The sequence below is a fragment of the Ptychodera flava genome, chromosome 16 (assembly GCF_041260155.1).
Source record: "Ptychodera flava strain L36383 chromosome 16, AS_Pfla_20210202, whole genome shotgun sequence".
Taxonomy (NCBI): Eukaryota; Metazoa; Hemichordata; class Enteropneusta; family Ptychoderidae; genus Ptychodera; species Ptychodera flava.
Genome location: NC_091943.1, coordinates 16,396,102 through 16,414,229, shown reverse-complemented (window position 1 = coordinate 16,414,229; position 18,128 = coordinate 16,396,102).

Here is an 18,128-nt window from a genome sequence, read left to right as displayed (position 1 = left end):
TCTTACCTGTCAGGTAATGCAAAATCCGAGGTGAAAGGTGCTATGCAAATGAGAGAATGTGTAGAGAAGCAATGTTTAAACCACTATGAAAAATTAACAGCCTAACAGCTAATTGTGTAATTAACAGCTAGTTGTGTTGATTTTTATGAAAGTATACAAAACTGATGTCGTCTTACAAAATGTTATCGTTGGCGAGAGAGCATTTAATGTGCGCTTTCTTGTTAAAAAACTGAGAATGAATGAAAAGCATACTTGTAAAATATTTTGATTTTGAAAATAAATAGATAGACCATTTCTTAAGCAAAATATTTTCTTTGAGTATACGTGTCTTGATACTAATCATATGTAGCCCTTTTTATTGACATGTGACTAGTTCTGCCGACGTTTTATAGGTTTTGATATTTTTCAGAGTTTTAAAATTTATTTAACTTTAATTTAGTTTTTACTGATGAATGTATATCGCTCGTTTTATAGAAGAACTGGTAACTTACTTTTTAAGAATCCAAAACGTACTCCTAGTTCGTTATGAACATGAATGGTCAAGGTAGAATACACCTCGAGAACGCATATTTGAACATTGAAGCTTTTAAAATATTCTTTTGGCCTGACACTATTTTGGTAAATCCCGACTCTCAAATTTGAACAATTACCGGATTCCTACAAAACCGCATGATATCTCATGTGCGCAGACATCCCATAGATTAAGCCAACCATATAGGATTTTCTTATCCCTTTCAGCTTGACTGCCTGTGATCTATTATCAACCTTCATCTCTTAGCCGTATACTTCTTTTAAAAAACACTTACCAGAAAACGTTGGCATTCGGCCACTTTGTCCTCAAAGGTAGCCTGGCTTAGATTTGTTACAGCGATTAGGAAATTTTGATATACAAAGATTTAGAGCTTGTGGTCTCATATTTCTGTAAAAAATCTTGTTTTCCAGAAGTTGTCCAAAAGTTACCAAATTTGCTATGAAGTCGTCCAGGGATAACCTTACTCAGCTTTGTCCCATTTATGATTTTTACCCATTTTTATGATTTTGGTTAAATATGTTCTTCTCACCTTTCAGATGCGATTAGAATAAAATAAGGTTATCCCGGGATAACCTTACTACGTTTCATGAGAATAAACACAAGTTTTGCATTTTTGAGACTTGTTAGACCATTTTCTCCAAAAATCTTTAGTTGTAAAATTACCCATCAAATAGTGATCAAATTGGTAGTGTTGACTTTATTCAGCATTTTCAAAATGATAATGATATTTGAACATTTGCTCAACAGGTTCCAAAGAATTATCGGACTTAGATTTGTTATAAGGAAATTTGCATATATATATAGAGAGAGAGAGAGAGAAAAAGAGAGAGAGAGAGAGAGAGAGAGAGAGAGAGAGAGAGAGAGAGAGAGAGAGATTTGGTCAATTTTCTCAATTCTCGGTCAAACGTCTACTTCTCTGATACCGGCTGGTCCAATACCTTGTGTACTTTCCTATAAATGTCCCTGTTTAAATTTTCGCAAATAAGCATGAAGTGTGTACAATATTTGGGAAAAATTCAAGTATTTTTTTCGTTTTGTTTTCTCTTCATTCGACTCAAATCGAGTACTTGTCAAGGATAAGGTTTTGTATGACGCATTAACGACTTGATCATGATGCCTAGTCATGGTTCCATATTAAATGAACAAGTTTCAGCTCAACATTATCGCTTGTCAGTTTTAGGATGGCCTTCTCATTTTCCATTGAACTATGACAATACTTATCTCACAGTTCCGTGTAATTTATGAGTAATGGTGTTCGTTTCCGTAAATGATCTGTACAAAAGTTACCACAAGGATCGAAACACTTCCTCAGATATAAAATCCATGTGGAAATCAAATTAAAAAAGCTGCAAGTAGCGTTGGGAGGGCCCACCCAAGCGGTTAACATGATTTCAAGTTCTTGCACTTATGATATTATGTGCAAAATTTGAGCTTGGAAAAGTCTTTTAGTTCTTTTAAAGAAGGATTTTGAACATCATCTCTTAGTTACTGTAGGTTTCACTGGTAATCAGATGTTTTATGCAAAATCCAATATGGCGGCTAAACTACTTGACCGATCCCATTGCATTTCACAAAATTTAAAGTGCTCACACTTAGGAAGATATCATGAGTTAAATTTCAGTTTAATTTGAGTGTTGGTTCTGGAGAACAACATTTTTAATTATTCAATTGTGATTTTCGAAAAATCAATTATGGCAGCCAAACCATGTGACCAATCCAATTGCTTCTTACAAACTTGAAAGGTTATCACACCAGGGATGATACAAGTAAAATTTCAGCTCAATCGGTGTTTTGGTTCTGGAATAGAAGAATGAAATTGCGATTTTCGAAAATCCAATATGGCGGCCAAACCACAAGACCGATCCAAATGCCTTTCGCAAACTTGAAAGACATCACACGTAAGATGATACATGTAAAATTTAAGTTCATTCGGTGTGTTCGTTCTAGAGAAGAATATTTTTAAAGATTAAAATGGTATTTTTCAAAAACCCAATATGGCGGCCAAGGTCACGTGACTGCATGTGATTTTATTTGCAAATTCCTAAGACCTTAGCTCATGCTTGCTATATAAAAAAATTCAAATTGTCTAGACCCTTAGGTCTTCAGGAGAAGCAATTTTTAGGTTTTCCGAAAATCCAATATGGTCGCCAGGTCACGTGACCAATCAAAATTTTAAGAATAATATGTATAATATGTATAGGTACCTATGAGTCCTGCAAGTTTGAAAAGTTTACGTTGTGCGGTTTCTGAGATCAAGAGTGACAAAAAAGTTACGAAAGAAGAAGGGGAAGAATATTGAACTCCAGTAAAACCAATAGGGGCCCAAGCCGCAAGATTAAACAAGTATTAACAAAAATTGAGCGACCGAGTTTGTGTCTCCGGGGCTCATTCTAGCCATAGCAATTTCCAAAGTAGTTCTCCGATACAAATAATTACATGTACTTACCTGTACCCAGGACACAAGTCATTCGGTTATTAATTCACCAAAGACCGGGACTAGAGTAATGGACGACTGGGTATATTATTTTCACTCAAGACGATATATCCCGATACTGATCACACTGAACACCATCAATCGATCAACTTAAAACAGCCGACCTCTTCAATATGTTATGTATTACTGTCTGCAGTTAATATCAAGATGTGCGAGAACTAACACTCAGGAATGATTAGCTCCCTTAAAATCACCAGATGACATCTTGAACGAACAGACTTCGGCATAACCATATTCTTTTCTTCTTTTACGCCAACTGACTCTTGCAAATTACTAATCAGGCCTGCATTCGGTAGATCCTTTTCCATAACGTAGCTAGATAAATCATTCGTCGGCATGATAAGTTCTTATCACTTCTTATATTTACCCTTCGAAGTGAAAGACAGTTTACGCGTGACTCAAGTATTTGTCGTTCTTTTTGTAGGCCTAGTCCTCATAGCACAGAGTAACACATTGTGTTCCTAATCATTTTGCCTGTAATGTTGTCACATTCCATAGCGGTTATTTTTCTGCATAGATGCTTAGTCGACAAAATTTTCCACAGTTGTGATGAATCGACTTTGCTGAAAATACATATATACATCGTATATATACTGGCATCACATGCATGTGATGCAAATGCGCAAAGGGCGAACTCAGGCAGAGAAGCATAAGTAGTTCCATATTAAGACCACACATTACTATGCAAATATTCACTGGAATTCGAAGTGAAAGCGAAAATACGAGCTCAATGTACTTGCGCTTCGTCGTTATTTCACAGAAAATCCATTGTTGCCATGGCTCAGTGATACCTGTGAGTATACGTGACAGAGGGTCTTTTTGTCTTTTCATAAAGATGGTTCCGTGAAACGTCTTTGAAACAAAATTAATAAAATTTATATTACTATTAAAATGATATTGACAGCACTGTAGCTCGCGTTGCCATTGCATTTTGAGAGAATGAGTGCTGTAATTGTGTCAGCTACAAACACCAGTGTAAAACTCTTCGAATTACTAGTATACCGATTCAATCGATCAAAGTATAAGCGGTAAACAGAATAGGGTGACACAAATTTCTGAGAATAGTCGATCTTCATTCATGATGAATGAATGCTTTGAATAACATAACTGTCAGTCTGTTTTCGGTATGAATATCTTACTCGTTACATTCAGAAAAGTAATTTCACCATACTGTGTAAAAACTTAAAAAAATTCCTAAGTGACCTACCACAGTATTTCCTGACGACGTGTTAGCAGAACACACACACACTCTCTCTCTCTCTCTCTCTCTCTCTCTCTCTCTCTCTGCGAAGAACTATATACTACTAGACTTGGTTCAAGTCGGTGATTTAAAAAAAATAAAATCATGTAATCATTTTTATTAACGACCATGTGACCAGTTCTGCCGAAGTTTTGGCGGTTTTGATATTTTTCAGAGTTTTACTATTGTATTTAACGTTTTAGTTGATAACACCAACAAACATTACCGATGCATGCATATTGCTTGTTTTATAAAAGAATTTGTAACTTGTTAATACGCTAAAGCCACTCCCATTCCGCTATGAACATGAATAATTAAGGTAGAATGCACATCGGGAACGCAAATTCGAACATTGAAGCTTTTAAAATATTCTTTTGGCCTAATACTATTTTGGTAAATCCTGACTCTCAAATTTGAACAATTACCGGATTCCTACATAGCCGCATGGTATCTCTGGTGCGAAGACTTCCCATAGAGTAATGGACGACAGGGTATATTATTTCCACTCAAAACGATATTTTATATCCCGATACTGATCACACTAAACACGATCAATCGATCAACTTAAACCGAGTATTTCAATATGTTATATATGTCTGCAGCTAATATCAAGATGTGCGTGAACTAACACTCAGGAATGATTAGATCCGTTAAAATAACCCGATGAAATCTTGAACGCACAGACTTCGGCATAAACATATTCTTTTCTTCTTTTACGCCAACTGACTCCTGCAAATTACTAATCAGGCCTGCATTTGGTAGTCCCTTTTCCATAACGTAGCTAGGTAAATCACTCGTCGGCACGATAAGTTCTTATCGCTTCTTATATTAACCCTTCTAAGTGAAGACAGTTTACGCGTGATTCAAGTATTTGTCGTTCTTCTTGTAGGCCGAGTCCTCATCGCAAAGAGTGAGACCTTGTGTTCCTAAGTCCAATGATGTTGTCACATTCCATAGCGGTCAGCTTTCCACATAGCTGACTAGTCGACAAAATTGTCCTCAGTTGTGACGAATTGACTTTGCTGAAACTGCATATATGCATCATATATATACTGGCATCACGTGTTTGTGATGCAAATGCGCAAAGGGCGAACTCAGGCAGAGAAGTATAAGTAGTGCCATATTAAGACCATACATTACTATGCAAATATTCACTGGAATTCGAAGTGAAAGCGAAAATACGAGCTCGATGTACATGCGCTTCGTCGTTATTTCACAGAAAATTCATTGTTGCCATGGCTCAGTGATTCGTGTGAGTATTCGTGACAGAGGGTCTTTTTGTCTTTTCATTAAAATGGTTCCGTGAAATGTTTTTGAAACATAGAAAATTTATATTGCTATTAAAATGATATTGACAGCTCTGTAGCTCGCTTTGCCATTGCGTTTTCAGAGAATGGGTGCTGTAATTGTGTCATCTACAAACACCAGTGTAAAACTCTTCATGGATCTTTCCATTGATGAATTCCTAATATACCGATTCAATCGATCAAACTATAGGCGGTAAACAGAATAGCATGACACAAATTTCTGAGAATATTCGATCTTCATTCATACGCGAAAAAATGTCCTGAATCTGAGTTGCTATCAGATGTATTGATTTTTAAATAAAAGTTAAGAAAATATACCAAAGTGTGAGTTAATATGTGCAAAGTACATATTCATTTGTAGAGTATACAAAGTAGAATCCAGTCACTTTTTTGTTTATTTTTCAAGAAATCTTGAAATTCTCATACGCGTAACATTTGGAAACTAATTTCAGTAGTGCTTATGAACTTAAATACTAGTAACTCGGATGTACGCGAGTATACTTTCATGATTTCGCTGTCCCTCTAGCTGAAAACGCTCTTATCGCTTGAAAAATGTCAATTGAAAAAGATGACGTATCATCAATATGTGTTGCCTTGTAAGCTGTATAATATAAAAATGCATATCTATGCATATGTTTTTGGTTTCAACCTGTATTAATGAATGCTTTGAATAATATAACTGTCAGCCTGAATATGAATAGCTTACTCATTATATTCAGAAAAGTAATATCACCATACTATGTAAAAAACTGAAAAAATTCCTAAGTGGCCTTCCACTGTATTTCCTGACGACGCGTTAGCAGAACACACACACACACACACACTCTCTCTCTCTCTCTCTCTCTCTCTCTCTCTCTCTCTCTCTCTCTCTCTCTCTCTCTCTGTAACATTTCGCGGCTAAACAACATATCTAGTTCGAGTGGGCATATATCGACTTATAGCAATATTGCTGTAATGTCATTTTCCGTTCTATCAGGTACTTCACAACGAACCGCTTTTGAATGATTTCCAAGACGTTTCACGGAACAATTTCAATGAAAAGAAAAAAAAACTTTTTGTACTGCTACTGAAACGTATCACTGAGCCATGGCAACAATGAATTTTCCGTGAAATAACGACGAAGCGCAAGTACATTGAGCTCGTATTTTCGCTTTCACTTCGAATTCCAGTGAATATTTGCATAGTAACAAGTGGTCTTAATATGGTACTACTTAAACTTCTCTGCCTGAGTTCGCCCTTTGCGCATTTGCATCACGTACATGTGATACCAGTATATTTATGACGTATAAAATTATTTTCAGCAAAGTTGTTTCATCACAACCTTCGGCAATTTTGTCGGCTAACTAGGAATGCAGAAAAGTACACGCACCCATGGAAAGTGACGACATCACAGGCAAAATGATTCATTGGAAGTAGGAACACAATGTGTTACACTGTGCGATGAGGACTAGGCCTACAAATACCTGAATCACACATAAAATGTCTCTCCCTCGGATCGGAAAATCAGAAGAATCCGTGATATTTGCGGTCAAACAATAAGCATATCGATTGATAGGTTTATTGCTAATAAGTCATTTTCCTTTCTATAAAGTGTGTTAAAACGACACGTTTTACAAACTTCCAACATGCCATTCTTTTTTCGCTGTACACAATGCGACCAGTCGATTACTTCATTGGTACGGCTTGGCTTTCATGAATACGTATATCATTTGGTCAACACATGTGATTGAACTGAAGTGATAATGTGTGTTGGGTATTTCGGTTTTTAGGCTATTAAACAGATATATAGATATATTGCCCGAATGTCACATTCGATTTTGCGGGGATTTGGCCGAGGGGTGTTGAGGGCTATTCGTTGCTAGGTGATTTGGTGACTTTGTGAAATATGTAATAATACAAAATATGTCGAAAATATCAAAGTGTGAAGGGTGTATTCAATGTTATGTTACCACAGAGCCTTGTTGGTTGTGGTATCTGCGTTCATTTGGTCGTCATTTGCAGTTTCTTTGTGGTTCGTTTTACTAGAAGCTATTTTCAAGAGTCGACCATATGAAACCTTGTGTGGAAAAGTAAAAATGGCGACTGTGAAAGTGTAAATTAGCCCTATCGGTAGATTAAATTTGATTCGTCATAACATGACTGCTACTTATTTTTTGCCCGAGTAACACCGTGGATGCCAAGCGTCGGGCGCCCTCCCGTTCCCTCCCCGAATTCTGCGGGACGTATATTAACCATTTTGCAATCGTCTGTGCTCGTGAAAGAAGCAGAGTTCCGACGGGACGGCCTCGTGTCGATTTAGGCAGATGACATGGAAGCAGAGATGCGAAGAGAGACTTGCACAAGTGAAGTAGCAAATATCAGTGCGACGATACCTTACTTTTCGTGTATGTCTGTCGTCATTGGAATGTGATGTGGCTAACGTGTACAATGCATCTTCGGAGAGTTTCGAATATGAAAATGATGACGATAAAAGCATAAATCATTATCTACTTCAAACAAAATTGCCCGCGGTCACGGTTTTTGGTGCCTTAAGTTCCACCGTAATCGTTATTTTAAAGGGATGTTCTTATTACAATATCGAACAGTCGGTCAATAGCAAAGTTGGTATCGAACATTCCTCAACATGTGACTGAAAAGTCACTAAATTCCTAGATTACTTCAGATATAAATTATTACCTTTCATATTCCGACAATTGATGGAAGCAAAATGTACCGCACAAGCTGTAATTCTAAAAAGTTAATTGAATTTAGTTTAAACGAAAGAAGCTCGTGACAATCAAGAATGTCAAATATGTCGATCGTCATACGGGAAATCGATACATCGGTGTGTAAAGGGATTGACCTAAAATGCAAGTGTAAAAATCAAATAAGAAATTAGGTTATTACCAAAATATCGATATGTCGATATACCCATATACCGATTTCAACTAGATATATAGTTTGGCCGCGAAATTTCACGGATTATTTGGTCCAGGCATTGCCAGGTGATTTGGTTACATTGTGGCAATTTGTAAGTATAAAAAAAATGGCGAAAATTGTCAAAGTGTTAAGGATTTTTACAATCTTATGTTACTACAAAGCCTTGTTGGTGGCAGTATCTGCATGCGTTTGGTCGTCATTTGCAGTATAATTTCTTTTACGGATGTTTTTACTTAAGCTATTTTCAAGTGTCGACAAAAACATATAACTTAATGTGAAAAAGGAAATGTGATAACGACTGTGAAGTCGTTGTGTAAATTTGATTAGTAATAACTTGATGGCTGCTTATTTTTTTACCCTAGTTATATGTTTCTTTCGTTGCTTTCGCTCCTCCCATCGCATCGACGAGGTCTGGATGGTGAAGCTAACCTAACCCCAAAGTAAACACTGAGATATTAACATGTGTTACAATGTTCTTGCACAATTGACGCCCGACCATTGGTACCGCTTTAAGTTTATTCTTCCTATATTTTGACCGCCGTTGCTGACAAGAAACTGTTGCTGCAAATTCGAAGTACGATATGAATTTATTTTTATTGCAAACAGACTTTGCGTATATACTGCGCACTGGCAGGACCTACATGGTGTATAATTTCCACAAAAACGTCTTTAAAAGGTGCTTCAAGTGTCTTGGTTTTGTCTTCAAAAGTTCAGTTTATGAGTGATCCTAACAAGTAAACCTAGACTAAATCACGGCTCGATGAAGTCAGGTCTGTGATCATCTTACACATCCTTTGTTCGTTTTGCTCCAAAATCGCGTGTAAATGTCGATCCTTGAAACTTGGTCATCTTTCGTCAAGTCAGACTAACCATAAACTATTGATTTTTATAGAGCGGCGATTTGACGACATTGAATATGGCCTACAACGACGTGGAAAGTTCCCCCGGAGATATTGTTGACTTCAACCTGAGTCGCTTTCAAGACGCTCGTGATGCTAGAAACCATGAATCTACCAATTTACAAATTAAAATCAATAATATCAGTGTTCATAATACCAACAATAACATGGTAAGTCACGGCGATTCGACGTTATAAGCACCTGGTAGTTACTAGAACAATATGCTTAGCTCATTCTCGCGAGCCAGAGCATAATTTCCGCTCCGCTGACCTACGCAAAAAGATGTTGCCGTAAAGAGGCACGTTGTGTACGACGATGGTGTGGCTACAAAACTAATAATTTCCTACCTTATGGGTGGCCCATTTGATTTCTAGGGGTCTGGAGGAAATGGGTATAGCGACAAATTTGTTTTACGCAACCTGGCAGCAATTTTTTAGAGGTTGCTTCAAAGCAATTTTTCACAAGTAGGCCTAGAGATAAAGCAAATTTCTTTTTCAAAATACAAAGTGTTACAAGAATAGAGTTTTCTGGTATTTTTATCGATGTCTTTTGTGTCCTTGACGTGTGTTGGTTGTCTTTGGACGATTGGTTTTATAAAAGAAATTCCGAGATATGGTTTGTAGGGCTGGAGCAGCCGCTAATAATCGGTCACCAGACACAAACTGTTCCTTCCAATTGGGTTTTGTGTATTTACGGTAGGAGTTACCATTGTGGTGTGCGCATATGTTTGGTTTTTGGATTGAGGAAGCTGAAAGTCTTATTATTGAAGTTTAAACCTTAAAATTATCAGTACCATACATGTTTGGCAATTTTTATCATTTTAACATTTTATTCTTAGACACCACTGTTTTAATTGGAAAACGAGTTTAAAGTTAATATCTAACAGGTAGAGATCAGTGGACTGTTGTAAAAGTGTTTCACAGAGATTTTTGATTTGATTTTTTCCTTATTCAAAAGTAGTGAAACATTTTCAGTTAAAACATTTGTAAAATTGTTTGAGTATAACACAGTTAATTGTTCATTTGCATTTAGGTCTTCAACAATAATGGTGGTACTGTTATTCACATGAATTGCTGTACAACTCGGGGAGACGGAAATACCAGCCGAGGAACCATACATAGCTTCCTGCTACTTTTTGGATGCGTCTTTTGTATTTTCTTCTTGATAATCACTGTTGTCCTTATATTTCTTTATTGGCGTTCAGGACACCTTTAAACACAGTGATGTCTGTCGCTTTATGTAGCCGAATGTTTAAGGTCTAGTACATTATAAAACTTGGATGTTAGAAAACAAAGGCGTGCTTTCCAGTCCTGACTCCTCCTCCCGTGAAATTTGGATTGTCCTGCTTCGAAGAGGTAGTGTTGAGTTGTGTACTGTCCGGACTGGTCTTCCTGGAAACACTCAAGCTCTCTCATGAGTGCGTAACCGTGATGTTGGAAACGCCTTCCCGTTACATCCACGCGGACTGTCCTTCGAGAAAACGCTAAAGTGCTGGTGAGTGCATGGCATGTACTTATGAAATATCGTAGTGGTCGGAGTTCCGTGCTGTTACTTGTCAACAAGGACTGTTTATTCAACTCAAGTCCTGCGCTACTGCTGTGTCTAAGTTCTTCCCGAAATATTGCACAAGAGCTGTATAGCGTGTGGAGTTATTCGCGTAGTGTGGTAGAAGACTCTTTCCAAATCAGTGAGCTTCTAATCCATTTTTCATTGTTTAATTACCTGATTGTGGCATTTTGTATTTTATTTGTCGTTTAGCCTCTTTTCAGTCAGTACAAATATTTTTTGTATTGATCTTTGACCGATATCCGGTCCAGGAAGATTGTTTTGCTTGTTAGTCGTAGCTTTACCAAACAGCAAAAACATGTCGAGCACATTTCGATCATAGGGCTGTTACTGATGTTTCACCATTACCTCACTGACTTTTTTACGAATAAAATCGCACATGCTGCTTAAACAGTGACTGTTTTGACTGTACATCATACCAAATATATTGTTACCAAAATGGGTGATCATCGGCACACGATCGTTCTACTCCCCAGAGCATGCGACAATATGCAAACTATTCAGCTGCAGGACTGTATAAGTATACACAGCATTATTGTACTTGGGCCTCAGCCCAAGTACATTTGTTTTCATTCCGTGGGAAAAAACTGTAAGGTATAACCATTTCTGGCTGAGACCAGGGAGGGCAAAATGTCTTGGCTTCATCTTTCTTGGCATAATAAATGGCGTAATGATGTTAACTGAATGGAAGTGCTGCTCTCAGCCAGTCTTGAATAAGTGAGATGTGAATATTAATGCTTCACTATCTGAGTTTTTGCCACAAAATCTTCTGAATATAATCAAAATGTGCATCGAAATGCAACAATTAATGCACCCTCCGTTTCCTAGGCGATGGCACGACCCTTGCTACACCCACTGGACGAGCCAAAGTGGGAGGGGTAATTTCAGTTTGGTCGAACAAGAGGGCTCGAGACCAGAATTTAACATTTAAACTTGAAACATGTTTAATCGCTGACAAGATGTGGACTAGTGTTAATCAAAGTAAAATTGTGAAAAGGAGAGGTTTTATATCCCGGACACGATGAAAAACATTAAGACTGGAAACTTTACCCCCAGTTGAGAATAGTAATGCCCACAGCGATGGAGAACACTTATCCTTGAGCTGAGAAAACCAGACCATCATTTCGAAATAGAGCTGCAGATTCGAGAAGCTCGTTCAAAATAGCTAGGTACACCCCATAAAGGGGTGGTTTCGAGTTTTGAGGGCAAATTTCGCCTCCTTCATTTAGAAATCGTACGTTTGTTTTTTCAGGAGAACACACCATTTGACACAAAATTTGCATGTAAAGGGGTCGCCAGTGAGCACGTGGTCAAATCTGACATAAGAAACAATATGAAATGTTGGGTAAAGCCAGTCCAAAATAAACTGATTTGAACTTTTGTGTTTTGTAATTTATACCACTGCAGTAACATTACCTTTTTTTGACAACATCACACAATGTAATACGTTTTGAAACTGAATACTCCGACGTATTCTGTGTCTCCTTTGCTAAAAATACGGTATGCCGATTACCATGTAAGGAGATGTGACGTCAAGACAGATTTGTAGTGCGTTGGTTCTGGATGGTGCACGAAGTTTTGTCAAGGTAGCTTGTGTATTTATTTCCTAATGGGAGAATTAGGGTCGATCTAAACGAAGGCCGAAGAATGTTATGATACTCTAAGCAAGCTGAACTCTAACGCGAATGGTTGGATAATTTGGATCTCGTCTCATTAAGATTATTTGGCGGTCAGTATTGAATTTCAACTGCGTCACAAGTTTGCGAAATGAGTATTCCGTCGAACGGTCAACGAACGATATTTTAGAAATCTGGAGACATGGCACATCGCATTTTTATTTTAGTATTTTATATTTTACAAAAGATTTAAGAAGCAATGATTTTGTCGAAAATTCTGAAAAAAATATAGGAAGATTTGATCGCGAACACATTTTCACTTGGGGTCAACTAGCCCTGCGTACGATGCTGTGTGTTCCGCTACAGCTAATCGCCCCGCTCACCACAGCCCTGCCAAGACCCGTACGTACGAAGGGTCGGTGACTTCAAATCCATTTTTGGACTTGACGTAAAAAGCCAAATTACTGCCGAAATTCAGCGTTCTTGGGCCCAAGTCGTATCCCAGCCTACCTCAGCTACTCGATCGCTTCCAAAAATGACAGTCTTTTATTCACTTCTCGTAAATAACCGTCGATGTCGGCAACTCTCTCGCTAGGGACCGTGGTTAGCTGTAGCACATAGCATCGTACGCAGGGCTAGGGGTCAACATGGGGTCGCAGCCATGTTGCCTCAAAACTTATTTCTGTCTGCACTCAAAACTCAAAATGTCGGATATGAACCTAAAAATCGATGTAATTTTGTCAAACTTCGGCAAAATTTCACCCTATAGACAAAATTTCATCTAGGTAAGGTAAATTTACTGAAATTTGATCGACAAATAATCCTGAGCTTGAACGTGACAGCTCGCCTTCTCCGGGAAGTCAAGCATGCAGCTGCCTTGCTGCGAAATCGAGCCCTGCCACTCCTTGACGTGTTCTGCTCGGAGTGGGGCCTACCACTCCAGTGACCAAGCTACCCGAGTGGCAGAGGCTACGGATTCGCAGCAACTAGCTGCCCATACACAATTGCCCATATGGCCAGGTTTATGAGATTGTTTTCAAGCCACGGCAACAGACCGTACGGGGATCTGGATATGAACCTACCGCCGGTGTAGCTGTAATAACTGTTGCGTTGTTTTTAGTGCCAACGGACGAAGTCCTGGGGGAGTTATAGGTTTGGTCATGTCAGTCCGTCCGTCCGTCCTTCCGTTCATGCAGATATCTCAGACATGCCCTGGTCAATTTCTTTCAAACTTTGCACAAGAATAGTACCCAACCCAATACAGATGCACGTCGATTTGTTTCACAATGCGATCGAATTTGGCCGTGTTAGAGGACTTTTTAGTTTAAACCTCCATAGACTCCCATGTATAAGGCAGTTCTCCATAGATTCCCATGTATAAGGCCAAGAAAAATAAAAATTTAGTTTCTCATCGTATTCATATTGCCTAAAGGATGCAGTGACACAGTTTTTTGTCCCCACGGATAAAGTCCAGGGGGCTTATAGATTGGGTCATATCCGTCCGTGAGTCCATCAGTGAGTCCATCGGTTCACGCAGATATCTCAGACATTTTGACAAAATATCACGTGACCTTGGTGACCTTTGACCTCAAATATACATTATTGTCCATAACTCAGTAACCACAAGTGCTAAACCTTTCATATTTGGTATGATGGGACACCTTATGACACCACATATTGTACCTCATTAATTATGCACATATCTAATTTTGATCGAGCCAATTAGAGCTAGAGGTCTGATTTTTGGTATATAGGAATAACTTAGCAATACAATTATTTTGACAAAATGTCACGTGACCTCAATGACCTTTGACCTCAAATATATATATTTGTCCACAACTCAGTAACCACAAGTGCTACACCCTTCATATTTGGTATGATGGGACACCTTATGACACCACATATTATACCTCATTAATTATGCGCATATCTAATTCTGAGCAAGCAAATAGAGCTGGATGTCCGATTTTTAGCTCCCATAGCCATATGTATATATGGCAATGGAAGCTATTCTTATAGGCTAGGGAAATGTCTGTATGTATGTATGTCTGTATGTCTGTATGTCTGTATGTCTGTATGTCTGTATGTCTGTATGTCTGTCCGTCAACATCAAAAACTCCAAAACCGCTGTACATTTCATCTTGATATTTGGTGTGTACATGGATGATGGGCTGTAGATGAGATTTTGTTCAAATGAAGTTGTCATTGCCAAAAATATGCAAATTAAGTGAAAAAATGTAAAAACAGTCAAAATTGAAAAAAACTCAATAACCACTGAGCAGATTACATGAAAAATTAGCATGTAAGTACTTTGGGCTGACATGAAATGATTGTGCAAATCTTGGGTAAGTATCTTGGACTTGCTATTTTTCATTATTTTTTTTGTAATTTTCTCCCATTTTTGGTCAAAAAATCTTCTTCTCTGAAACCACAAGTCCGATTGATTTGAAACTTGGTATGGAAGTGCATAGGAGTGACCTTTCCCAAATTTGGGCAAATCGTGTTGAAATTTGCGTATTTTTAGTTTACACGTCCATAGACTCCCATGTATAAGGCGGATCTCCATAGACTCCAATGTATAAGGCCACGAAAAATAAAAATTTAGTTTCTCATATTGCAAAAAGGATGTAGTGACACAATTTTTAGTCCCCATGGATGAAGTCCAGTGGGCTTATAGATTGGGTCATGTCCGTCTGTTCGTCCATCCGTGAATCCATCCGTTCATGCAGATATCTCGGAAATTTTGAAAAAATGTCACGTGATCTTTGTGACCTTTGACCTGAAATATACATATTTGTCCATTACTCAGTAACCACAAGTGGTACACCCTTCATATATGGTATGATGGGACACCTTATGACGCCACATATTGTACCTCATTAATTATGCACATATCTAATTTTGAGCGAGCCAATAGAGCTAGAGATCTGATTTTTGGTACATAGGGATAACTTAGCAATACAATTTTTTTGACAAAATGTCACGTGACCTCGGTGACCTTTGACCTCAAATATACATATTTGGCTATAACTCAGTAACCACAAGTGCTACACCCTTCATGTATGGTATGATGGGACACCTTATGACGCAACATATTGTACCTCATTAATTATGTGCATATCTAATTTTGAGCGAGCCAATAGAGCTAGAGGTCTGATTTTTGGTATATAGGGATAACTTAGCAATACAATTTTTTTGACAAAATGTCACGTGACCTCGGTGACCTTTGACCTCAAATATACATATTTGGCTATAACTCAGTAACCACAAGTGCTACAGCCTTCATGTATGGTATGATGGGACACCTTATGACGCCACATATTGTACCTCATTAATTATGTGCATATCTAATTTTGAGCGAGCCAATAGAGCTAGAGGTCTGATTTTTGGTATATAGGGATAACTTAGCAATACAATTTTTTTGACAAAATGTCACGTGACCTCGGTGACCTTTGACCTCAAATATACATATTTGGCTATAACTCAGTAACCACAAGTGCTACACCCTTCATGTATGGTATGATGGGACATCTTATGACGCCACATATTGTACCTCATTAATTATGCACATATCTAATTTTGAGCGAGCCAATAGAGCTAGAGGTCTGATTTTTGGTATATAGGGATAACTTAGCAATACAATTTTTTTGACAAAATGTCACGTGACCTCGGTGACCTTTGACCTCCAATATACATATTTGTCCATAACTCAGTAACCACAAGTGCTACACCCTTCATATTTGGTATGATTGGACACCTTATGACACCACATACTGTACCTCAATAATTATGCACATATCTCATTCTGAGCAAGCCAATAGAGCTGGATGTCTGATTTTTGGTATATAGGGATGACTATAGGAGAAAAATTTTTTTGACCAAATGTCATGTGACCTCGATGACCTTTTACCTAAAATATATGTTTATGTCAATAAATAAGTAACCACAAGTGCTATGTCCTTTGTATTTAGTAGGATGGGAGACCTTATGACAACACATGCTTTACGTCATTAATTATGTACACAACTTATTCTGGGAAGCGAATAGAGCTAGAGATCTGATTTTTTGGCATATAGGGATTAATTAGCAATATAATTTTTTTTTTCAAAATGTCATGTGACCTCGATGACCTTTGACCTTGATTATACATATATATGCATATCTCAGTAACCACAAGTTCTATACCCTCCAATTTTGATAGGGTATTAGACCTTAAGATGTCACATCTTGTACCTCATTTATAATGCGCATATGTATTTCTTGGCTGGCCAATACTGCTAGAGGTCTGATATTTTTCCCCGATTTAGAACCATAACTTAGACATGCCTCATGTGTTTCAAATTGGGAACAACGACATAGACCTATGTGCCCATAGATCTCAACATATACACTCCAGTGATACTTCTTAATGACCACATTTTCCTGCCCCATAAAGACTAATACTCCTATTACAAGTGGGGACTATGTCATTGGAAATGACTTGTTGAGTTAATGGTTGTATCACAGTATTCGATATATCTCATTCTGTATTTTTTCCATTTTATATTCTGAATAAATACATTAAACATATTTCACTGTCTCCGGTACATTACATTTAAGTATTTTCACTTCATGCACTTTATCCCTTTCACACATGTTCAAATATCTGACCAGAGAACAAACACTAAATAGTCCAGGATGGGAGCTACAGTGTCATTGACGCTATTTTTGGTATATAGGGATAACTATAGGGTAGAAATTTTTTGACAAAATGTCATGTGACCTCGATGACCTTTTACCTTAAATATACGTTTATGCCAATGAATAAGTGACCACAAGTGCTATGTTCTTTATATTTAGTAGGATGGGAGACCTTATGCCAACACACGCTTCACCTCATTAATTATGCACATATCTAATTCTGGGCAAGCGAATAGAGCTAGAAGTCTGATTTTTGGCATATAGGGATTAATTAGCAATACAATGGTTTTTTTTCAAAATGTCACGTGACCTTGCTCTTGGCAAAATGTTTGATATACAACAATATATATACACATATACTGATTCTTTACATGTGTCAAATACATTAAGCATACAGTACGTATGCTATTAAAATGCAAAACTACAGTGTATACTTAGTGTGCAAAGATCTGCATTACGTATACTCATGATCTTCAGAGAAATACGCTACGCATATCAACGTATTGGAATGTTCCATATACAAAGATATACGCTGCATATGCAATTAGTATTGTGTTCAATATACGTCAATATACGTAAATATGATAAGCGCATATCAAGCATTTTGTCCAGTGTTGATGACCTTTGACCTTGATTATACATATATATGCATAACCCAGTAACCACAAGTTCTATACCCTTCATTTTGATAAGATATTAGACCCTAATATGTCACATCTTGTACCTCATTTATTATGCACATATGTATTTCTTGGCTGGCCAATACAGCTAGAGGTCTGATCTTTTTTCCCGATTTAGAACCAGAACTTAGACATGCCTGATGTTTCAAATTGGGAACAACAACACAGACCTACGTGCCCATAGATCTCAACATG